Here is a 25,728-nt window from a genome sequence, read left to right as displayed (position 1 = left end):
GCGAACACGCAAAAACAGACCCGATGACATAATTGCGCCCGCCCGTAGGAAATGCCCAACGCGAGCATGCAACTAGCGCCCGGAAACGAAATACGCAACGCGAACACTGAAACCAAGATGGCCGTGCCCATTTACGACCGCATGGGTAACTTCGCAGTCGGCAAGCTGAAAAAAACCCCGCGAACATGCAAAGCGCCCCGCGAACATGCAAAAATAGAAAAAATCCGCAAATTCGTACAAATTCGCGAATTTTGCGGACGGCAAATTCGCTTTCGCATGAATTCGCGTACCGCGTATTCACAAATTTTGCCCATACTTACTTATGATGAGAAGAGGGGGCAATTTACCCTTATACCAACGGATATGCTCCCATCAAGAGTATGGGTGTTTCCATTGCCTTGACACAGCTAACAGAAATTAGTTCGTAAATATGAAGTGTGACCTTAGTATATAGATATACTAACTGAATACCAAGACATCACTCCAAGATGGCGACCAATTGCACATGGACATTTTACAATTAGCCACATCACTTGTTATGTACCCACGTGACGGAAACCCCCAAAACCTTCAAAAACAGAACACTGGTACACTGCTAGTACCGGTGGAGACGGCGTGAGGTCTCTAGGCCTAGCAGCCCTTGATTTCTCGAGTAACAGTGACTACAATGTTTGGCGTGAGCAGCAAGAGTGCGAGAAGCGGCAGCAGCATTACAATTCTAAGGGTGCTGTTTCAATATTCCTATAGGTCTCGAGTGACCCACAGACTGATTCTCATGGGGCAATTTCCCTGCTCTTATGGGGTGAGATATTTGTAAATTTTCATACCAAAGCAGTGATCTGAGGTTTACCGTCAATGGCAAGGCCTAGCGGTATTATTTACCTAACTTTTTGTTTCCAGTTTGCACAGAAACTTTATTGCGCTAACTATGGCATTCAATAATACTACTACCAATCGTATGTGTCAGTGTTCTGCTAAATTTGACAGAGTGGACATAGCTATGAAATTTATACCATCTGTTTATGTTTGTTTGTTCGTCATGTCATGTATATATCTTTCTCCATAGCTCATCCCTAGCCACAACAATTATTTGCAAAATTTTTTTTGCAGATCATCACAAGCTCTTGGTCCAACAATGGGAGATTTAGGTCATTTTACATTGTGAATTTATGTATTCAAAACAAATATTTACAATGCTACTTATTCTCACTTTTGTCGTTCCAGAGTACTACTTCTTTATTTTCTCTAGTGGCACTAGATGATACTAGGTCATTGGACTTTCTGTTCTATCTTTTAAAACTCTACTGATTGGTCCTGAAGAAGCGCTGTGGATCTCCCCCAGAGACCGTGAGAAAACGTGAAACATGTTGACCCAAAGTATGTCCATTAGGGAAATATATAACTAGCCACAGAGGGACATACTACCCCTCACAGCAGCTCCAAATTTTTCGCATTTTTCACAATGACAGAAGGATCACTTCCTTAATAAATATCTTTTACCCCCTCCAGTCATTTTTTAGATCTCACATTTAGGACTTCACTGCCCCTTACCCCCACGCACCTATACAGCTTTATCGAAAGATCTCCGAAAAAGTGACCCTTTGGGGGACCCGTAGGGCATTGCAGCGCCGGCCTGACAAGGAGCGCCAACTCAATGATGAAGCATGACATCCTTCGGGGTGTGTGAGGGCATCATGCTAAGGACACACTGCCCCTCATTGACAAAGTGGTGGAATGACTTAAGTTACTCTTATTTTACTCTTCCTTTCCAATAGGAACAGTAACTCCTGTTTGATTAATAGTATCCAATGAGAGGGCTACAGCATCTTCTTTCAACTTATTTGGAGAGCATAAAGTGTGAGCTAAGGTTCGGAGGTGATTCCTAGAGAAACGGCCTGGGACAAAACCAACCTGTGAGTGATGTATGACAAAAGGAATAACTTGATGGAGGCGTGCTGTAAAGATACTTGCCAGAATTTTTTTTTTTTTTGTTGCAAGACTTTATTAAAATTTCCAGCACAGTACATGTATGCGCCTACAACCCTGGGGCCGGCTTAAAAAGGTTTGCTTATAAGTGTTACATATGTAGGCGTTTGGGTCGTCTCCGGTTGTTTGTAGTCTACGGCTCCGTCGACTTGCTGGGTCTCTAAAACCAATCCTTACACGGATGTATTAACATCTTGCTTTTTGTATTTTTTTTTTTGAACAAAACTCAAATTGTGACTCATCAGTAGCACATACAATATTTCTTTCTCTTTTTGTCATTAACATTACCCTACTAAACGTCTCCCTTTCAAGCGATACAGGAGTCCACCCCCCTCCCGACCAGGTCCTCCCCTCCGCTCGTCATGTACCTTACATAGCATATGTGTATCCTACTTGTCACTGGCGGTACCCCCCCAATGATCAATCAGCATCTGCCTCATCCTCAGAACTATCAATATCGTCCTCCGGTAGTGGTTCGCAAATATCCCCTCTGCAAGTGTTCCATGGCTGCCATATCCCATTCCACTTGCATGGGTTGGCTCTCATTTTATACACCGCCCGCTCAGTTACCATAAGTGTATCCATATTCCTGTTCCACTGCGCCAAGGTGGGGAGCTCCGCCGTCCCCCATTTTTGTGCAATGTCACGTTTGGCTGTCATGATGCCAATTGTGGTCCATAGCCTACCATAATGTGTTAAGTCAGTAGGTCTCCACACATTTAACAGGCACATACGTGGGTCTAGTGTTAGTGAGGTTTCTAACGTTTGTGCAATGGTGCGGAGTACCCGCTGCCAGTATCCCACGAGACCCGTGCATCCCCAAAGTGTGTGTATGAACGTTCCTTCATCACCGCACCCCCTAAGACAATATGGATGTTCTGCCCGCTGTAATTTGTGCAGTGTATTTCTCGTATAATATATCCTATGCAGGATTTTCAATTGTACCAGGCGGAACCTAGCTGATATGCCTGCCTCACGTGGTGATGCTATAGCCGCGTTCCATTCAGATTCGTCCATGTCCCCGATGTCCTCCTCCCATTTATCTTTTAGCTTCCCCAGTGGGTCGGGCAGGTTATTAAGCAATTTTCGGTACGTCAAGGAAGTCGCGCCTTCCTGCATAAAGTCTGTAAGGAGACGGTCCTCGAGTGGCGAGGACTCAGGAAGTGTGGTGTCCGGCGGGATAACTTTTTGAAGGGCATGCCTAGTTTGTATGTATCTAAACAGTTCTGTGTGACCCAGGTCATACTGCTGCTGAAGGTGTGTGAATGGGACCACCCCCTCTTTAGACCACATGTCTCCCACTGTTGATATCCCAATGTTATCCCACTGGGTGAATCCCTTAGTACGTCTCAAGTGTCCCAGCGCCTTCGTGTCCCAAAGTGCTGTGAGTTTCGTGATGATTCCCTCCCAGTGGAGTTTCGTTTGCGCCTTGTACCACAGCTGTACTGTATGTTTGGTGGGACCCAGTAATTTCGCTGCAGTACCCTTATGGTATAGTGGTGCTAGTAAGCTGTTTGTGCCCAATTGGGCCCTATCAGCCCTAAATGCCGGGTCATCCTGCGGGGCGTGTACCCATTGGTTGAGAATCTTGAGCTGAGTCGCCCAGTAGTACAACTGGATGTTAGGCAGGGCGATCCCGCCATCGTACCAACCCCTGTTAAGCTTTGCGTGTTCTATACGGGCTGGCCGGTCCCCCCATAATAAACCCAACATCACGGCAGTCACCCTCTGGAAATAACTTGGAGGTATTAAGGTCGGAGTGTTCTCCAGTTCGTACAGAAAACGCGGAAGTGCCATCATTTTAAACAAGGCTGCTCTGCCCAACAGCGTCAACGGAAGTCCTTTCCAGTGCTGTACATCATTACGTAGATGAGTGAGAGGGGGTTGTAAATTTCGGTTAAAGAATTCTGTGGCGTCTCGAGTTATATATATTCCTAGGTATTTAAATGAAGTGGTAGCCACTTCCAGAGGGCATGACTCTGGGAGGGTCGGGAGTGGGCCCTTCAATTCAAAAATTGTCGATTTTGTCCAGTTAGTAGTGTAGCCGGACACCCGACCAAGTGTGTTGCATATAGTCAGGAGATTCGGGATACTGCTGTCCAGTTTCGTTGAGTAGATCAACATGTCATCGGCATATAGGGACACCCTATCCTCCCAGGTATCATTCCATCTAATTCCCTGCAATAATGGCGTCTTCCGAATGGCGACTGCCAAAGGCTCTAAAACCAACGCAAAGAGGATGGGCGACAGTGGGCACCCCTGCCTGGTCCCCCGTGCCAGATGTATTTCACGTGATATGTGGCCATTTGCCACTATTCGTGCCACTGGGTCGGTATATAACAACCGTATCCAGGAGATAAAATTGGGTCCAAACCCCATGCGGGCAAGTACTGCAAAGAGGTAATTCCACTCCACCATATCAAATGCCATTTTGGCATCCAAGGACAACACTGCTACCGGTTCCGTCAAGAGTGGGGTTCTCGCCAGTACCCCCTGCACTCTGCGGAGATTCAGTGCCGTACTTCTATGCGGCATAAAGCCAGATTGGTCTGGATGGATCAACTGTGCTAAGTACGGCAACAGCCTGTTCGCCAACAATTTCGCTAGTATTTTAGCTTCAGGATTAAGGAGCGAGATGGGCCTGTATGACTTACATTCGTTAGGCGGCTTGCCCGGCTTCGGAATAGCCACTATGGTTGCCATCCATTGGTCAGGGGCAGCGTACCTTTCTCCCTACTCTCCACATACATCTGCAAAAGGGGTTCACTCAGGGATTCAGACAGCATTTTAAACCATTCAATGGGCACCCCGTTCGGGCCAAGTGCCTTGCCCGAGTGAATCGCATTAATAGCCAACTAAATTTCATCAGTTGTCAGGTCGGAGTCTAGGTCTTCCGTCGCCTCCGTTGTCAGTGTTGGCAAGGATATGTCGCAGAGGGCATCTAGTGCTTCCTCTTCTGTCACCACCACCGTAGGGGTGTACACCTCACTGAAGTGATCAGCCAGTGAGTCCACTATTTTCTCAGGCCTTGTATGCACTGCCCCTTGAGCGTCCGTAATTTGTAGTATACTCCTGCTGCCCCCCTGCGTCCTATCTAGCCACGCCAGGAGCTTACTAGCCTTGTCCCCTATGTCATAGACTATGCTTGGTGGTTGCAATGTCCGCCATGGTCTGTCGCCTCAGATGGTCATCATAAAGGTGTTGGTGTACTTGTAGGGAATGGAGTGTGTCGTACGACGGGTCTGCCATGTGGGCTGCGTTTGCTCTTTTGAGTTCTAATTCCAGCTCCAAAACCTCCCTCCCCTGAGTTCGCTTATAGTTTGCGATCACTGCAATGGCTTGTCCCCTGAGGACTGCTTTATATGCTTCCCACAGAACCGAAGGGGACTTGACCGAGGTCAGATTTTCCTCAAAGTAATGTCGGGTCGCCTTCTTTAAGTCTTTACGAATGGATGGTATTTTAGGATACCCTGGATAGATCGGGTACAGCCTCCTACGAGTCTCCTCTTGACTTGACAGTGTTAAAGTAAGCGGTGAATGATCCGAAATACCCCTCGGTTTTATCTGCACATCATCTATGGTGAGGAGACCATTCCCTAATGTGAGGAAATAATCTATCCTAGACAGACTGTTGTGCGTTGCGGAGTAGTAGGTGTATTGCTGTTGTTCTGGGTGCATTTGGCGCCATACATCCACCAAACCCTGTGCCTCCAGGAAGCCACTGAGTCTGTTGGGGCCTTCTACATGTGCTCGCGCAGGGAACCTGTCGCGTACGCTGTGTAGTACTGCATTAAAATCTCCCCCTATGATTAAATCCCCTTCCGGGAGCTCCAAGAGGAACCTACCGAGGTCCGGCAACACCACGGAATGAAGTGCCGGTGGGATGTAGACCGAGACCACGTTCAATGGCTTGCCTTCCCATTGTCCATGAACCGCCGCGAAGCGGCCCTGATCCTCTATCTTACTGGATTGTATTATGAATTGGGAGGATTTTCGTAACAGTATGCCTGTGCCACGTGACCCTGATGTGAACTCTGCATGTGCTATCATGTGGTAGCCCCGCCTATCTATTGCCCGTCTAGCAGTGCCAGTTAGATGTGTCTCCTGAAGAAGGACCAGGGCTGGTCCCAATCTCTTGATCCCCTGAAGAACCAACCCCCTTTTGATCTTATCGCCCAACCCCCTGATGTTCCAGGACATGATCTGCAGTGGGGCCGTCGGGGTAGTCTGATCTATAGTGGCCATGGCGTTGGCTTGTTTTGGGGTCCCCCTATTGCATCCGGAGTCATTATATCTCTCACCCTATGGATGGGCCGTATCTGGGGGCGAACCCACTGTCCCTCATGCGAGGCAGTGCGTCTGACCAGAGGCGAGGTAGATGTAATTTTAACAGTCACATTTTCGCGCGGCAATGCGTGTGGCTTGAGACGCTGCGCAGTGACAGTGCTGTGCTGTGCCGTGGTGTCATGAGTCAAACCTGTAACCTTTTCTATCAAGCAGTCCATAACAATAACCACCCCCCTCCCCATAACTGCCCCCCTCCCTGCCCCCCTGCTATACGGACTCAGAACTGCCCGCCCCCCCAACTTAGCAGAGGGCTTGCCCTTCCCCCAAAACAGTGTACTTGCGCGCCGGGGTGAAGGACTCTCCGGAGTCCGCGGCCCCTCATTCCTCTCCCCGGAGGCCCATCGCCCAGTGTCCATTGGCTGGCCCTTGGCGTGCATCACAATAGTTCCAGTAGCACTGCACCGGGAGGTCATTGTTCCTCTTTATCCTCGTCGCCTACACTCTCTCTCAAAGGCGATCCGTCCTCCAGCCCTCCACCTGATACTTGGGAGTTCGGGTGACGTCCGTTGTTACGACCCTTCTGTGTCCGGTTGGATCTGCGAGGTAGGGTGTTCGTTCTCCATCCCTCCAACCAGTCCTGTGCGGATTCCGGGGTGTCGAAGAACCACGTTTTGTTATCTGCTACTATCCGCAGTCTGGCCGGGAAGTGCATCGAGTACGGGATCTCTCTCGCTCTAAATTCTTTCTTCACCTCGAAGAACGTTCTTCGTCTGCGTGCGACCTCCACCGTATAGTCTGGAAAGAAGGCCAGTGTAGAGCTGTAGATTCTGACAGGGGGGAGACTCGGGCTGCCTGTAAGATGGCGTCTCTATCCCGGAAGTTGAATAGCCGGGCAACTATGGGCCGTGGGGCCGCCCCCGGTTTCGGTTGGCTTCCCGGGACACGGTGGGCCCTCTCCACGGAGAAGAACGTGGACAGCCCTTTCGGCTTTAGTTCAGTTTTGATCAGATTTTCTACATATAAGTCCATAGCTCTCGTACCTTCAGACTGCGGTACGCCAATTATATGGATGTTGTTCCGTCTAGAGCGTCCCTCTTGCTCATCGAGCTTCCCCCGCAGTACCTTATTGTCTGTCGAGAGTCTTTCCACAGCCATTTGCAGCTCCGACACATCCTCCACTAATGATTTTGTCACAATCTCCATCGCATTGACCTTCTCCGTCATTTTATGGAAGTCGGCTCTGATTAACGTGATTTCGGTCGAGATCGAACCCACAGTCGCCTGTAGTTGTGCCAATGCTTGCATCACATCATCCAGTGTGGCCTTCTTGCCCCCTGGTGCATCCACGGATTTGCCAGCTTGCTCCCTTCCGACCGTCGGGGAGGGTGTAGGCTTGTCGCACGCGTATCTTTCTATTCGGGTCTGCGTGGTACCACTCTTCGGGCCTTTCCCCGCCATGCCTGCGGCCTCTTTGGCACACGGGTACACCGGAGTTGGAGGACTGCGTCCGTCCCTCTTGAGTTCGACGTTGGGCTCTTTTATTCGCGCCGGTATAATTAGCCGGGCGGGATGCTCCTCCCCCGCCCTGGGTTGAAGGTGGTTGAAGAGCTGCGCAACTGCACCACCCCACGCTGACGGGACGGGTCTATAGGAAGAGACCTATAGTGTACCGCTGGTTGTTCCCCAGTTCTTGGGCCTAGGATTCAGTCTACCATTCAGTTCCAAGGCATTGCCAGAATTTTGACATTGCTGTTTATTAGTGAAATGGGTCGGTAACTACTACAAGCAAGCGGATCTTTGCCGGGCTTGGGGATTACCGCAATTAACGCTTTGTTAGAAATGGGGCCAAGCAAATGTGTTTGAACTACTTCATGGAAGGCAGAAAATAAAGTATCTATTGTTTCTGTCCCAGTCCATTTGTAAAACTCTGCAGGGAGGCCGTCTTCACCTGAAGATTTATGATAAGGAAGTTTGGTGATAGCTGCAGCAATTTCTTCTTTGGTAATACCACCACCTAATAGGGCTCTACCTGTATCAGTGAGGCAAGTGAGGTTGATGTCAGCAAATATGAAACTAATTAGTCCTCTGTTACTGAAGTTTCAGGGGTATAAAGTTTTTTATAAAAGGATTCAAAAGTGTCATAAGAATCTCACCCTTTTCTGTACATAATGCAGGAATGGCCATAGCTGCTACACGTTGTTTCAGTTGTGCTGCAAGCAATCAGCCTGCTTTTTCTCCTTGTTCATAATGTCTACCTTTCAGGGAGAGTACTCAGCCTTAGAAGTGTACAAGTTATTAAGCGCCAATTTAGCAAGTTCAAGCTTTCGTCGGTTGGGTCTTGTGGGATGAGAGGAGTATAGATGTGTGAGGGAAGTAATTTGAGTCTCTAATTCAGTACGATGTGAGGAGAAAGATTTATTGACCGTAGCAGCATCTCTCATTATTTGACCACAAATAGTTGCTTTGGCGGCTGCCCAGACCGTTCTGCAGGAAGTAACAGATGATTTGTTGGCAGCTAGATAATCAGAAATATGTGAATGAAGTAGAGTTTTATCTTTGGGTGGACGGTATCTTTGGATATTCGTACGCCATGGTTTATGGCCTGGAAAGGTTAAACCTGTTTCTTGAGTAATAAGGATAGGGGCATGATCTGATACTGCAGCTTCTATAATACAGGATTCAGTGATATTTGCGACTATTGAATGTGAAATAAGAAAATAGTCTATCCTGGATTGTGTACTGTGAGTGGAGGAGAGAAAGGTGTATTCCTCATCTGAAGGGTGACAAAGGCACCAATGGTCCACTAGCCCGTGGTCTGATATTATGTCTCCCAGTAAAGCTCTGTCTCCCGCATTACACCTATCCAGGGGGCCTCGTCTGTCAATTATAGCATCACAAGCAAGATTCCAATCACCACCAATAATATAATTGGATGCACCAATTTCTTCCAGCAGATGATTTAGACTGAGAAAGAAAGGGCGTTTGGCTCCTGTCAGAGCATACACTGAGCCCACACATAGGATTTCATCTCCTATTTTCAGCTCTGCAAAAATATATCTGCCATTTGGATCAGTCCAGGTTCTGATAATGGTAACAGGTAGAGATTTGTGAATTAGAATAGCTACAACAGACTTCCATGGGTGACTTTCGTTAGGAGGAAGTTGTGTTGTCAGTCTACAGTGAATGACTTTTCCCACCCTATCTCGTCGTAACTTAGAAGATTCTAGAGCATCCAAATGAGTTTCATGCAGAAGAGCAATATCAGTTTTATTTCAATTGTAGGTAAGAGAGTACTTTCCAGCGCTTAATAAAGTGTGTAAGACCATGAACATTCCATGAGATAATACCCAGTGGATGGGAAGCAGAGGAAATGTTCGCAGACATGTGTATATTAGTAGATGGGATGTTAAATTGAGTGTATAAAAATATAAGAATGAGAAAAAAATGGAAAGAAATAAAGAAAAAGGTTCTGGGCAAGAGAGGAAAATTAATATAAGTTACTTATTAATGTACAGGAGAGTAAGCTAAAAGTAGAAAAACTAAGTTACTAGAGGGGCTGGAAAGCAAAGGAAAGAAAAGATAAATAAGGGTACACATACTGCACAGGGAAAAAGCGGTATTAGGAGAATAGAACTGTTCTGTGCGGGTCCAAGCTTTCGGGCTAGGCAGATATGACAGATCGTTAGCAGTAATGAATAAACTTGAGAATTATGAGGATGGATAAGTATACAGATAGTATAATATAAAATATAAGAAGAGGGGAGCGTGGCTAGAGGCGTCAAGATGGCGGTCGCACTCTACGAGTGCTCCGGACCCCCTCCGTCATCCACCTCATATCCGCCCGCTTGCAGCGGGCATCGGCTCCTACCTCGCATCTGCTTTGGCTCCCCTCACTGCTGGCTCGGTCCCGGTTCCATCTGGGGACGAATGATGCTTCCTGCGGCTCGTTGAGCCTCCTCCATCCCGGGGCCTCCCTGCTTCCAAAATGGCGGCCTCCCTTCCGGTCCGTCTCCGGATGCGAAGAGGTCCTGCCCCTGATGGTCGGAGTTCGGATGCCTGCTGCTTGCAATTTCCTCTGCGGCGGCGGCGGCCTCTGAGGCTGGCTGGTGGAGGCGCCTGGCGGCCGCTGCTGGGGGTTGGGGCCCCCTCCCCCGCGTGTGCGGGTGGTGAGGCTTGCACCGCTGGAGGTGTGGCGCTACCTGGAGGCCTCCGAGCGAGGAGGTTTAAGCAACCTGGAGCGGCGATGGAGGCAACCCGGTGTGCGTGCGGACGCCGGTCTTGGTGCTGCGGTGGCGGCTGGACAGGGGGGTGTGCGACTGAGGCCCCCCCTGGCCCTGTGTGCGGAGCTCTCTGGCCCTCGGTTGCTGAGGGAGAGACTGCCTGGAGCGGGCTGTCGGCCCCGGGGCGCTGTGGCCGCTGCTCATGGGGGATTGAGGCCTTCCCGCCCTGGACTGCTGAGGAGCCTTGCGAGGCGGATCTGCCGGCTGAGGCCTGCTCTGAACCTCCTGCCCCCCCTTCTTCGCGGTGGAGGCTCGATCCCTACGCCCCCCTCCTGTGGCTTCTGACGCCCGGGGCGAAGTGTGCCCGATCGGCTGCTCCTGACCCCTGTGCCTGGTGGGGGGTGGCTGTCATCGAGCGCCCCGTCCGCTACCGGGGTACCCCGCTTGGTCGTTTGGGCCGGTTTGTTGGAGGGGGTTGGGGGCCGAGGGAGGGAGCGCATCGGCTGCCATATCGGGTGGCGCGCGCACACACGGGCGCCCTGACCCCCCCCCCCCCCCCTCTCCCAGGTACTGTAGATCTTGCCGTCGTTGCTGGGGGCCGCCGGGAGGGCCCCTGGCTTGGAAGACTCCTTGGGCGCTCATGCCTGCACGAGTCCCCTCGCATGCCTCCTGTGACTGGCCTGCTCCTGGGATACCCCTGCCCAGCAGACCCCGGGGAAGGCCCGCACTCGCCCTGCTGGGGGTCCCTGCCTCCCTGAGTGCCACCCTGGATGCCTCGAGTGGGTGGCCCCCCTTTGCTGCTCGCTCTGCCTTGGAGACCTCGCGGCCCGACGGTCCTACGGCTGGTGAGGTGCCCCCCGCTGAGGTTGGCCCATATGGACTGAGGCTGCCCGCGGCCCTCCCGAGGTTGGACCATCGACGTACCTTGGAGGCGGGTGTGTGGCGGGGTGCGGAGGCGACTGGGCCCTCATTGGATTGGGTCCCAGTGGAGAGCGGCCTCTGTCCTTCGAAGTCGGTGAGGGGGGTTGGGGGTCGGCCACTACATCGGGTGGTGGAGGCTTTGGCGGCAGAGCCGGCTCGCCTTCTTGCCCCCCCTCGAGGCGTCTAAGGTCATCCTCTCTGAGAGCATGGGCAAACCCTGCGCCACCCAGACCCCCATTCCTCCTACCCAAACAAAGATGGACCAATTTACTACATCGGACCGAGACCCAGGTGGAGGGGGCGCGGCTGCTTCTGGGGCCATCGAAGGGGACCTCTCTACCATCCTGCAGGGGATCAGTGCATCACAGGCCTCCGTGGAGAGCAGGATAGGAGAGGTGCGAGTGGACGTGGCCCTCATTTGCCAGGATCTGTGGAACGCCACAGCCCGCATTACGGAAACGGAATCCCAGATGACGTGAGTCCCCTCAAGTCCCAGGTGGCCCGTCTCCAGACTCAGACGGCCGAGCTACATCACAGGGCCGAAGACGCCGAAAACAGGGTGCGAAGAAACAATCTGTGCCTCCTGGGATTTCCGGAGGGAGTGGAGGAGGGGCGCACCGACACTTTTATAGAGACCTGGGTCCGCTCCTGGATGCCCAAGGAGAGGCTCTCCCCCTGGTTTGCGGTGGAGCGAGCCGACCGCTCCTTCGCCCCCGACATCCACCTGGCGCCCCTGCTCGGCCCATCATTCTCCGGATCTTCAACTTTCGAGACAGGGATTCGATTCTGGGGGCAGCTAGGGAGCTAGGACCTCTGCGCTTCCAGAACTCCAGAATTATGGTGTTTCCGGACTACTCCAGAGAGGTGCAGATTCAACGTCGATCCTATGAGGAGGTGAAACAAAAACTCAGGCCGCTGGGCCTGCGCTATGGCCTCCTCTTCCCTGCCCGGCTTAAGGTAATCTTCCAGAATAAGACATTCTTCTTTGATACCCCCCAGGTGGCATGGACCTGGCTCACGGAGTAGCGGCCCCTCCTGCCTAGAGCGACCCTCTCTTCTGATCGGGGAGCCCAGACACAGCCGAAACAGGATGCGCCCAAGTCCCGGCGACGCCGTACCGGGTCCCGGTTCAGGGGCGGCAGACGGGGGGAGGCATCCCGCTCACCGGCGGCACAGCCCCAGCGCTCTCTGAAGCGACCTTCACAGCAAGGATCTGCCTCCCCCAGCTTGGCTACTTCTTTGATTGATATGGGCATTCTTCCTGCGCCGGGGGACAATTTGCAAAGGGCAATGTCAGACTCTGACCTGTCCGGCAGCCTTGTGATCTGGGGATCGGGCGAGGAGGAGGGAGTGTAACTATCACCAGGTGAGGATCACTCCGCAGCACACCCTTTGGGGTCCCTTGCTGTGTGACTGTACCTGACCCTGTGGGCGGGGGCCGACCCGGCGTGCCTGCATGGTCACCTCAGGATCTGGCGACAAATTGAAGTCCCAAGACTATGCCTTTCCCCCGGTCGGAGCTGAATCTGCTAAAGGCCCCGTCAGGCTCGGACCTGTCTGGGAGCCCTGTGATCCGTGGCTCTGGTGGTGAGGAGGGGGTGTCATCAGCGCTGCAGACTGTGTCTCCTGCATTTCACTTGTCAAGACTTTTCACAGTGGGTTGCTCCTGCCCTATGTACGAGGTCCTACTCGGCTTCACTGGGTGGCCCGTTCGAGGGTTTACCCTCCCAATGCATTGTCGCGACTGATTGATCCTGTTAACCTTATGCTTATCACATCTTTCCTTTTTCAGCTGTTGGTATTCTTCTGTTTACATGGAGGGGGGTCCTCCTTAGCCATGCTCCTGGTTGTTGTTGTAGGTTTTGCTAACCGTTTTAGATTAGCGAATCACCTCTTAGAGTGGTAGTTAGAGGTTGGGGCCTTTGGGGCGACAGATGCTTCCACTTCAGAAGTGTAGGGTTGGGGGGCGAGGGTGAGGGGATACCGTTGTCTCCCAGCAGTTTGTTATTTTTAGCCGCCTATTGGCCGCTGTTCGTTGTTCTCACTGGCAGCTGTCACTCCCTAGATGTTATCGCAGTTGACAAACAGATCACCACTTTGCATGGTCATTCCCCTGGGTTCTGGGCCCAAGTAGGTACCCCTCAGGGCTGTCACGGTCCCACGCCTACATCCACCCTCCCATACATCATTCTTTCCGATGGCAAACACATTCAATAGACCTATTCATGTCCTCTCCTGGAACGTCAATGGCCTCCTTGATCGAATCAAGCGTACGGCGGTCCTTCGCGCAGCCCACCGCCACGCGCCGGATATCCTTTTTCTCCAGCAGACGCATCTCCTGGGTACACAATGCACTTTCTTAGCCCGATATGGATTTGATAGGGTCTGGCACTCTGGCTTTGCGCGAGGCTCCCGAGGGGTGGCTATCCTACTTAGGAAAGAGTTTCCCTTTGCCCTGGTTATAGCCGAGACTGATGCACAGGGCCGCTATGTGGCCGTCTCCGGAACGATTGAAGGACGTCCCACAAATCTCCTATGCAGTAGTAGTAGTATGAGCTTTATTCGATACATAAAATATCATTAAAGCATATACAATTGTTAAAAAGGTTAAGATGTTAAAAGGAATGTACAACAATGTAAGATACAACATGCATCATACTATACTTTACACTTCAAATTTGTGTATTAAAATCCATTCATAAAAAGGTACAAACAATTAAAACATGGACCATTTCATAAGCTAGAGCACTATAACAAAACATAGCAACAATTGATTCGGGCCTGTGGCAATCTAAACCCAAACTCTATCCTCATAGCATGACGGAACTGGTGGGGCATGCTGCCTTTTTTGCCAAGATCTTATTTCTAATCAGCCATGCACAGCCTAGAAATTTGGCCTCCCCGCAAATCAATGTCAATGAAGATGTATCTGTACACAAGATGCGGAGTGCACTACAATGGTTCATTGGGCCAATCAATTGGCAGACCGGTTTGAGCCACTTGGCTCTGGCCAATCTGTAGGCTGGGTAGGCGAATAAAAGGTGCGCAGTTGACTCATTGTAGTAATCGCAACCTGGACAGGGCATAGGTATAGAATTGGGTCCTTTCCAAGAAACAGTCACACTATTTATGGGAAGAGTCCCTAATCTCAGCTTTACAAACAGTGCCCTAGCCCTAGGGACCTGTATGAAGTCCAGATAGGGCTCCAGTCTACAGATAGATTTATGTTCGAAGAACCCCTCAGTAAGTTTCCCTATTTTGGGGTTCAAAATCTCATGTGTCTGGTCCCAGTCCCAGTAGACTCGCTTAAGGTCCTGCTTTGTTGGGGGGACCTGACTATCCCAGGCCTCCCTGAGGCCTATATCTATTAAAAGCTGTTGCAGGTCAGTTATCCATTTGATCCTGCTCCCCGTATCAGCTAACATCAATTCATCCAGGGCTGCTGCATAGTTGGACAATTAAACAATCCTTCTTATACGGGCCCAAAAAAGGAGGGGATGCAATCGTACAATATCAACAATGGAACGCCTTCCCATGTCATAAAATAAAGGTTTCAAGGGTGTCGAGACAGGGAGGGAAATAGGATCTCTCATGAATTTGTTTTCAGATTTGGCAAGCTCACTGACATTCTCGAAGCCCCAAAGTTCGGACCCATATAGGGTCGAAGGAAGTGCTTTGCCGTCATAGACTGCAAGCGCGGGGGCTACTGGCCTACTCCTAGATAGATGTTGCTCTCTAATGATAGTCCCTGAGACCCGCTTATGTCTTAAGAGCATCTTGGCTAGATGGGCGCCCCACCTTTATATTTTTAGAGACACAGATTCCCAAGTAGTCAAAAGACTCAACAGTGTCCAAAGGAGGAATCATTCAGGGTAATGCCATTTCTAAAGTGTTTAGATGGGTTGATCGTCATACGTTTTGTTTTTGTCGTATTAATTATCAACCCCCGAGAATTGCAGAAGTCGCCAAACCTATTCAGGAGTTTCTGGAGTCCCCCATTGATTTAGAGATCAGAAGGGTATCGCCTGCGAACAGGAGGGTCGGTGTCTTCTCCCCCGCTAAAATGGGAGCGTCTGTTGGTTCTTGCCTTAAGAAATCAACCAACCCTTTGATGTATAAAGAAAACAGGGTGAGAGCCAGCACGCATCCCTGGCGGACCCCCCTGTTCACCACAATCCTTTCTGTCAGTTGCCCCTGTGATCCCCACCTGATTTTTGCATAGTTGTCATTGTGCAAGTGTTGTAAAATATCAAGAACCAGGGGGGAAATACCAAGTTGTTGAAGGACCTACCAAAGATTTTCCCGGGGCAACAGGTCGAACGCGGTCTTCAGATCTATGAAGGCCAAATACAGACTGCCTTTCCCCAGGATTACTGTTTTCCAATAGATCATGAAGAACCTGAAGACCTGGTCCATTGTTCCCACCTTTTGTCTAAACCCCGCTTGATAATGGGACAAGATGCTACCATCCTCCATCCATGCTCCCATCCTAGCAAGGAGGACCCTGACAACCATCTTCTGTATCACGTCGATTAGACTAATCGGCTATAGTTGGCAGGGTCCTCCCTGTTCCCCCTTTTAAAGATTGAAACAACCTCAGCTCCTTTCCCGGAGTCTGGGACGGGTGATCCCCTCGCTATTAAGTTCATAATTAAAAGGATGAAGGTGGCCCAAGGCTTGGGGTCATGCAAGAGCAAATCTCCGGGAAGGCCATCAGGACCCGCCGCCTTACTGGGGGCAATACTATTTATTGCTAGCTCCACCTCTTGGAGCTCAAAACAATCTGAATTATAATCGGGACAGATGTAAATTAAGGGGGGGTCATATGCTAGAGGCACAGAGCATTCATCACCCAAATAAAGGTTGGAAAAGTGGTCCTGCCATTGTCGGGACGTAATGTGGTTGGAGATTGAGACAGTACCACTGCTAGATCTACTGTTAATTAAGTCCCAAAAATATTTTGAGTCCCTCTGCTTAGAGGCCTGTTTTAATTCCTGCCAATGATCTTCTTCCCAATTACGTTTAGATTCCACCTGAGCCCTGGAATACTCCTTCCTTGCTATTCTGATCGCTAAGGAATCTTTTCTCTGAACTGCAAGGGCCACCCTCTTTTCCCTACAGCCCTGGGAATACCAGGGGGTTAAGCACCTTACCTGATCACGTCTTGAGCCCACTTTCCCCTCAACAATAAAAAAATGAGCTCAATTTATCAATTGAATCTTGATAAATTAGATGAAGGTTGGGTTGGGCCCCCATATCCCTAGAAAGCACTGCAAGTTTCTTGTTCTTAACCTCTAGAACTTGCTTAATGCTTTCAAATTTATGTTCCTGCTTGGAAACTTTAAGCCATTTAAGGCGTCTATTACAGTTAGTAGGAGTTACCTCTCTGGTGGACAAAACGGGGGGGCTACGAGCCTCAGCACCAAAAGACCGCCAGACATTATTAATTTTTAGACATAAGGGATTGTGATCACTATCTATGGAGGGTTTTCACAACAAGTTTATTGACAAAGATGAGCATATGTAACAAGACGGACCCCCACAATCGGGAAGGCACCATCAGACATTCCGATACAATCAGGAAAATGGAATTGAGTATTCAGTCAATAATCATTGCAACACAAGATTATAAGAAACGAACATCTCTGTCTTTATCGCTAATGAACCCACTCATCCCCAACTCCCAGATCCCTCCCCTGGTTCCCACCCTAACCCTATGCATGTGTGTATGGACGGCGTCAATGAAAATTCTCAAAGTGGTAAGTGTGTGTGTGGGGGGGGGGGAACGGGGCCATCCGGCCACAGGGAGTTAAAGATCTTCCTCTGGTTCCACTGGGGGGTCCAGCGACAGGCCCCTGTAGTCCGCCCATCTCTTCCATATCTTAAAGTGCTTACGGGGGCACCCTCGGGCCTCAAAGATCGGTCGTTCCAGACCCATGCAGAAGTCTATGCCAGCCTTCCACGCACTCAGGGGGGGGGGTCTCACATCCTTCCATACTCGGGCTAGGTCTCTCTTGGCCACCACCAGCCCCAGGAGGAGCAGGTGTCTCTTGTACATATTGCCACCAACCCCCTCTAGAATATGTAGCAGACCCAGACGGTGGGTACGAGGGAGGGTCCATCCCAACACTTCCGACAAGCAGTCCCACACACCTCTCCAGAAGCCAACCAATCTAGGACACGACCACAACGTGTGGAGCAACGTACCCCTCTCCAGTCCGCATCTCAGACAGTCCGGGGACTCTATCAGTCCCGCCTTCCACAAACGCTCGCGGGTATAGTAGGCTCTGTGCAGGATTTTAAATTGGATTAATCGGAATCGGACGGCAATGGCCGTACCCCTCGGGGATTCCAAGGCCTCTCGCCAATCATCCTCATCCAGCTGACCCACGTCCACCTCCCAGGCCGCCTTCAGTGGAAGGAGGGTGGAGGAACAATGGATGACCATTGTCTGGTAAATGCGTGAAACTTTTTTATCTCCAAGATCGCCCATGAATACCTTAGCTTCAATCGGGCTGAAGTCAGGAAGGGAGTCAATGCCGGTGAGACTGGGCAGCAGCGCATGCCGGAATTGCAAATATCGAAAAAATTGAGATTGGGGCATATCAAACTCGGTGCGAAGGGCCTGAAAGGATTTGAGGGTAGTGCCAGACATCACTTGGCCTAATTGCGAAATACCAATCGCATCCCAGCCATCAAAACCTGATAGCTTAGACAATTCCGGTAGCAAGCCGTTACGCCACAAGGGCGTCTCCGCGGTCAGTCTGCCCCACCAGCCCATGCGTCGCAGGGCCTGCCGCCAAACCGCAAAGACAAGTTGTGTAACCCTCGGCAAAGATCGACGCAACCGGGGTGAGTAGAGGATGGTGTGGAGCGAGTTGTCGCCCATCAGGGCACGTTCCAGGGCGTAGGCTGGGTCTTCGCCATTGCTATACCACCAGTCGTTCAGAATGAGGAGGTGTGCGGCTTGATAGTAGGACTGCAGATCCGACGTGGCCAAGCCCCCACCGTAGGTGGACAAAAAGCACGTACGTAGCGCAACCCTGGCGGCACCTCCGGCCCACAGGAAGCGGCCCAGCAGAGAATTGACCTGTCGAAACCACTGAGGTGGGACAGGATATGGGTGGTTCTGCAGCTGATACAAGAGGCGTGGTAGCGCCACCATCTTAAAAATGGCAGAGCGGCCAAAGATGGACAGGGGCATCCGAGACCAGGTCTTAACGTCCGACTGTACCCTCTCCCAGACTGGTATGAGATTATGATCCCAAGCAGTGGCTGCCGAGGTCGATAGAAATACGCCGAGATATTTCAGCCCGGTCGTAGCCACCCTCAGCCCTGAGGCCCAGGGGTCGGCCACGGCGCCCCCTTCTAGCACCCACAATGTGGATTTATGAAGGTTTAGATATAGGCCCGAGGCCTCCCCAAATTGTTGCATCACCTCCAGGACACGCGGGCCCGAGCGCTGCAAGTCGGTAAGGAAAAAGAGGACGTCATCCGCATACAGGGCTATTTTGTCAGACAGGGTGGCTGTCCATTGAAAGCCCCGTATCAGCGCATCCTGGCGCACTCTGGCAGCTAGGGGCTCCATGGCCAGTGCGAACAGGTAGGGGGAAAGAGGGCAACCCTGTCTGGTCCCGCGGCCGATATGGAACGTTTCGGACACAGCCCCGGCGACCCGCACCGAGGCCGTGATGTCTGTGTAGAGGAGCCGGACGTATGACAGAAAGACCGGGCCCAGGTTGAGGCCGCGCAGCAAGGCAAACAGGTACGACCAGCTGACAGAGTCAAAGGCCTTGTTAATGTCGGCCAGCAGCAGCGCTGCCCGGTCTCCCAGAGCCTCAGCCGCGTCAAGCGCCGCCTGAGCGCGACGGATATTATGTCGCGTTGCCCTGTGTGGCATGAAGCCTGCCTGATCAGGATGGACCAGGTCAGTGATAAGAGGAGCTAGGCGGTTTGCCAGGGCTTTGGCCAAAATCTTGGCCTCCACATTAATCAAAGAGATGGGCCTATATGAGTCATGACTGTCTGGGGGTCTGCCCGGCTTCAGGAAGACCACTATTTCGGCATGTCGCCAATCTGGAGGCAACACCCCTCCGGTACGCGCCGCTTCCAGCGCCCGGCGATAATAAGATCCAAGCTGAACATGGAATTTCTTGAAAAATTCGCTAGGGTAGCCATTTGGGCCGGGGGCCTTGCCAGTATTAAGTTGCCCTAAAGCATCTCCCAACTCCTCAGCTGTGAGGGGAGCATCCAGGGCCGTCTTAGTCTCATCAGATATCGGCACGGGCGGCAGCTCCTCAAGGAATCGGGCCAAGTCGTCATCCGACAACCGGTCACGCGGGGCATACTGGGTGGAGTAGTACGTGGCAAAGCTCGTAGCCAATTCATGTGGGTCGGTCATAACCTCCCCACCACCATTCGTGAGACCGGGCAGTAGGAGGGGTTGAAAGTGTTGTTGGCACAATCTATGCAGCATGGAGCAGGACTTGTCCCCCCATTGATATATCCTACTTCTGGTGGCCAGCCACGCCTGCTTGGCCTCATCCATCAGGAGGGACCCGTAGGTTTGCTGTGCTTGTAGAAGCAGACGTAGCCCGATTGCATCACCACCCTCACGACTTTCTCGCTCCAGAGCCGTTACTCGCACAGCCGCCTCTGCGACCTGTTCTCGACGCTTCCGCCGGGCCGCCGAGCACCAAGCAATATCTGCTCCCCGTATGGTAGGCTTCATGGCCTCCCACACCATCCCTACATCAGCGCCCTCCACTAGATTTTCCCGCCAGTAATGGTCAATTGTTTCACGTAAATGATTAGCATATGTCGGCTGAAGGAGATGCCACGAGGACATCCTCCATCGAAACGGCTGTCTTTTCCGAAGGAGTTCCAGTCCAATCGAGACGGGGGAATGGTCGGACAGGCCCCTCGGTAAGATGTCCGCGCTCTTCACCCTGCACAAATAGTCCCGAGGCACAAACACACAGTCGAGCCTCGAAAAGGAGCCGTGTACAGCCGAGACATAAGTATAGTCCCGGGCCGTGGGGTGCATATGTCGCCACACATCCACCCAGCCCAACCCCTCACTCATTGCACGCAATCTGGAGGGCGAAGGGGAGGGGGGCGGGAGCGCAGATCCCCCTAGGCGCCTCTGACGATCCACGCTTACATTCATCACATCGTTCCAATCTCCCCCAATCACCGCTAAGGGTCCCGAGATGTCCTCCCATACAGCAAACAGCCTCTCAGCTAAGGCCCACTGGAGTGGGGGGGGGCGTAAACACTGCCAAACACCACCGACTCCGCACCCACCATGCCCTTAATAAACAGGTAACGACCCTGAGGATCTACCCACTGCTTCTCGTGGATATAAGCCACCCTGCGGTGAATCAATATGGCGACTCCCCTGGACCCCCTGGAAAACCCGGCATGGAAGACCTGTTGATATCCAAATCTCTGTAGGCCCAGAGCCTTTGTACCCATCATGTGTGTTTCTTGAAGTAAAAGGACATCTGCAGCTTCATTCTTCCCCCAGCGTAACACAGCCCCACGTTTAATTTTATCTAAAAGCCCCCTGACATTCCACGTAATCACTCGTATAGCATCAACAGGAAGTCTACGAATCGGTTCAGCCATGGTCCATTAAGATCCAACGCCCGAGCCCTCCACTCCCGCGCCACCCACCACACGTCATATGGAACATCGTTGCAACACACACATGCATAGCCCTGTCAACCCCAAGGACAACAGTCCCCAACCCTACGGTCCCGCAACCCCAAACAGTCCCCATCCCCAACTCAGCGGCCCTAACCCCGACCGCCCCCATCCCGCCTCCCCCAACCCTATACCTCAAAGAACCTTGAAGTACCTGTCGCGGCATGGGTGGTCCCGAGACCAGAACATAGGGCCCGGGCCCACCCATACCAATGGATCCCAACATTCCCAAACGAAACAGGAAGCTTACTCCCCCTCCCACAGAGTCTCTCTCTCTAGAGGGAGAGTGGTAGCCACCATCACGCAGTCCCCAACCCCCCACCCCACAGCCCCATTCTCAATTAGAGGACGGAAAAAGTACTGCCCCATGGCGGCAGCAGTGCCGGGCAGTCATTAAGGCCCAGACGACTCAATGAGTCCAACCAGAAGTCACAGCAGTGACAGTAGAGATGGAAAGGCAGGGCCTCGGAATTTTTTAGTGGTCCGTCCCAGATTGTTCGGAGTCTTCGGTTCTGCCACTGGTCTGTGTGCCATCAACCGAGGCCGCACGTCTGCGCGATTTGGACCGCTTGGTTCGACCCTTCTTCCTCGACGTCCGGTCTTGCTGAGCCCGTGGTGAGCCCTCTGGAGAGCCCGGGTTGAGCCCCGGTTGCGAGTTCGGTCTAATCCGCACCGTTTCATCCGTCCATTTGAAGAGGTCTTCCGGCGTATCAAAAAACAACGTCCGCGATTGAAAAATCACCCTCAGGCGTGCCGGATACAACAGGGAATATTGGAGCTTAAGACCCCTCAATTTTGCCTTGGCGGCCATGAAGGAATGACGCTGCTGTTGCACAAGTTTGGTATAGTCAGGGAAAATCATTATCTTATGATTTTCATAGAGGAGGGCGTCCCTGATTCTAGCTTCTCTCAACACAGCATCTCTGTCATGGTAATTTAGTAGTCTGGCGATCACCGCCCTAGGCCGCTCGCCCTCAGGTGGCCTCTGCGTCAGGGCGCGATGAGCTCTCTCGATGATGAAGCAAGTGGACAGCGTCCCAGGGGGCATCCACGATTCCAGCCACTGTGTGAGGAAGAGCTCCATGTTGCCCTTCTCACAGCGCTCCGGAAAGCCAACAAAGCGGAGGTTGTTGCGGCGCGCCCGCCCTTCGGCATCCTCCACCCGGAGCGCCGTGATCCGCTGCGCTGATTCCATCGCCGCCATTCTCTTTTTAAGGGTAGTTACATCTTCCTCCACTACCGTTACCCTGGATTCGGTTTCTGTAATGCACGCCACTGCGTTCCTCAGGTCTTGGCGTAATAAGGTTACATCTGCGCCCACTGCCCCGATCTTGGCGTCCAGCATGTCCCTCGAGTGAGTAATGGCCGCCATAAGGGCTGCATTGTCTGGCCCCCCTCCAGGCGGAGCACCCCCGGATGAGCCAGCGCCCCCACTGGGCCCGGTGAATTTGTCGATAGTCACTTGCTTGGCGGGGCCACCACCTCCCCTGGTCATGACTGCGGAGGGCCAAAAGGCAAAAGGATAAAAGGGGGGGGGGGCCCTCACGATGGAAGGAGGCGCTGAACCACGACCGCTCTTGCTAAGGTCTATGGAGGGCAAGGGAGGACAACGTCTGGCCCCGGGGCAGGTCTTGGTGGATCCGTCTCAAAGCGGCCCAATGACTCGGTCAGGACGTGGCCGGCCCCAGTGACCGCCAAGGAGCAGGGTCGCCTCCGAGCAGCAGCCCCCCCCAGAAGGGTGGATAGTTATGGAGGGCAAGGGAGGACAGTGTCCGGCCCCGAGGCAGGTCCCGGTTGGTCTGTTTCGAAGCAACCCAATGACTTGATCAGGACGTGGCCGGCCCCAGTGACCGCCAAGGAACAGGGTCACCTCTGAGCAGCAGCCCCCCCCAGAAGGGTGGAGAGTTATCGTGTGTGTCGCGCCAGAGCGCTGGCGTCTCCCTCGGCCTGAGGGGGGGGGGGGCACTACTCACGGCCGCTGCCAGCTTCTCCGCTGTCCGCCCACGTCGAGGGTCAATCACCGCCGTTCAGGAGTATCAGGGCGCCCGACCTCCGCCTCGTCTGCGGGACCCGGTCAGTACTGGGCCGCGAAAACCGGGGCCCCGGTCGCGCCTGGGCCACCAGGCCTCTCCAGCCGATCTCGGTCGTCCGCTGCCCCGGCTCCTCCTCCGTGTAGGACTGGGCCCCGGCAGAGGGAGCACAGAGACTCCCCCGCGTTCCCAGCCCCTCGGGTCTCCGGGCGTCGCGGCCGTCACCAGGCCCGGCGATGCACTGCTCCCCGGCCGGGGAGCGCCAAAATCGAGGTCCCGGCTGCACCTCCGCCCACCAGGCCGCACCTCGCACCTCGCGGCTCCGTCCCGTTCCGGGACGCCGGACCTCCGCTGGGCACACCGGAGGAGTCCAGGTGTTATCGGCAATCACCGCCCCGTTGTGGCTGTGGGTTCTGGGGTCGGGGACCAGGATATCAGGAAGGATTAATGGCGGGCCGGCGGGAGCTCTAACAAGCTGCGACCGCCATCTCCGCTTGCGTAGCCACGCCCCCCATCTATGGAGGGTTTGACTTCCATATCTATCAAATCTCTCCATAGTCGAACATCTGTAAGAATGTAGTCTATTCTGGAGGGGGAACTTATCCTATTAAATGTATTTGCCCCATGTAAATCTGAGCCTGTTCTCCCATTTACAGCTCTTAAGTTGAATTCCAGAGTGAGGGCACTAATTTGGATCGCCCAAATCTCCTATGCACTTATATCCCGCCTGCGCTACTGACCTCCACTCTTCGGCACCTTACGCTTGTCTTCTCCTCCTTTCCGCAGGGTCTCACGGTGGTCGGGGGGGGATTTTAATGCCGTCCTGCAACCCCTGCACGATGCAATGGGGAACCATTGGAGGGCCGCCTCGCCTCTGCGAAGACCCTCTCGAGTTGGTCATCGGCCCTGGGACTTTGTGATATATGGAGGGTCTGAAACCCTCGTAGGGAACAGTGCACTCATACGTTGACAGCCCACCATACCCACTCTCGCATAGATCTCCTCCCGCTGCCTGCCACGGACAGCCAACTGGTCTCCGGGGCTGCGATCCTGCCCAGGGGGAACTCGGATCACTCGCCTATATCCCTCCGTCTTGGGTCCTCCTCTGCGGGTCCATGAGTGACTTGGCGATTGAACGCCTGGTTTTTGCAAGACTCCAAGCTCGTTGACTCAATTGAGCAGAAACTCCATCACTATTATTCCACTAATACAGGCTCGGTTCCCTCACTGGGGACGCTGTGGGAGGCCGGCAAGGCTGTTGTCCGGGGGGGGGGGGGGGGTTAAAAGGGGTCTGATCCATGTGAAATGAGTGGAACAGACAGCCCACCTTGTGCGGCTGGAAGCCCAGGCAGTCCAGCTGGAAAGACTCCAGCTGGCGAATGGTCGCGGGGACTCCTCTCGGCAATTGACAGTGGTCCGCGAGAAGATTTGCCGGATCTCATTGGAATCCGCGAAAATGCTCTGGCGTTCATTGGTGGCACGGATCTACGGGTGGGGCGACAAAAATGGCAAGCTCCTACACAATCTAGTGTCTTACCCCAAGATCAACCGCGTAATCCTTGAGATCCGCTCGGCTACCGGGGCCCACCAAGTGACGTCGTCCACCATAGCACCATAGCACAAACTTTTGCTGACTACTATGCAAACTTATACGCTGCTCGCCCTCCCGGCGTTCCGCTGGCGTAATGGCTGGAGGGGACCAGGGCCCGGCTGCCGTGTCTCCCCAGGGAGACTGCGGAGGCGTTGGAACACCCCTTCACCCCAGAGGAAATTCACAAGGCAATGTCACTTTTGCACCGTGGCAAGACACCCGGTCCGGACGGTTATCCCCAGGAGTAGTACGCGACCTTTCGCGAGATCCTTGTCCCCATTTAGTGGAACTCTTCAACCACGTGACGGAGACGGGTTCCTTCCCACCAGAATCTGACATAGCCACCATAGTGTTCATCCAAAAAACGCAGCCGCCCTCCCTGAATTGTGCGGACTATCGTCCGATCTCGCTGATTAACACGGAGCTCAAGATCTTCGCTACTGTGATAGCCCAGAGACTCAGACCCCTCCTACAGGAGTTGGTCCATCCCGTCTACTGCGGGTTCATGCCCCCCAAGGGTACTCGTCACTGCATCTGCCGCCTCCACTTGGCTATGGCCCACCGTGACCGCCTAACCCCGTATCTGGCGTTGCTTTTCATCGATTTTGAGAAGGCCTTTGATACAGTGGATGGGACGTATCTTGAGGATGTGCTGGAGAGGATGGGCTTCGGCCTTCCCTTCCGCCACCTGGTCAGGGTCCTCTACACCAACCCTAGGGCCCATGTTCTCATCAACAGTGAGCTTTCAGAGACCTTCCCAATCTGGAGGGGTACGCGAAAAGGTTGCCCGCTCTCACCCCTGTTGTTCGTGCTGGTAATGGAACACCTGGCGACGCTCCTCCGGCACGACCCACTCATCAGAGGTTGGGCCTGGGACTCGAGTCAGGTTGACAAGATAACCCTCTATGCGGACGATGTTCTGCTTTATTTGGCGGACCCAGACATTTCCGGCCCCAGATGCTTGGAGGTCCTCTCCGCTTTTGAA

The sequence above is a fragment of the Lissotriton vulgaris genome, chromosome 11 (assembly GCF_964263255.1).
Source record: "Lissotriton vulgaris chromosome 11, aLisVul1.2, whole genome shotgun sequence".
Classification (NCBI taxonomy): domain Eukaryota; kingdom Metazoa; phylum Chordata; class Amphibia; order Caudata; family Salamandridae; genus Lissotriton; species Lissotriton vulgaris.
This window is presented reverse-complemented; position numbering follows the sequence as displayed.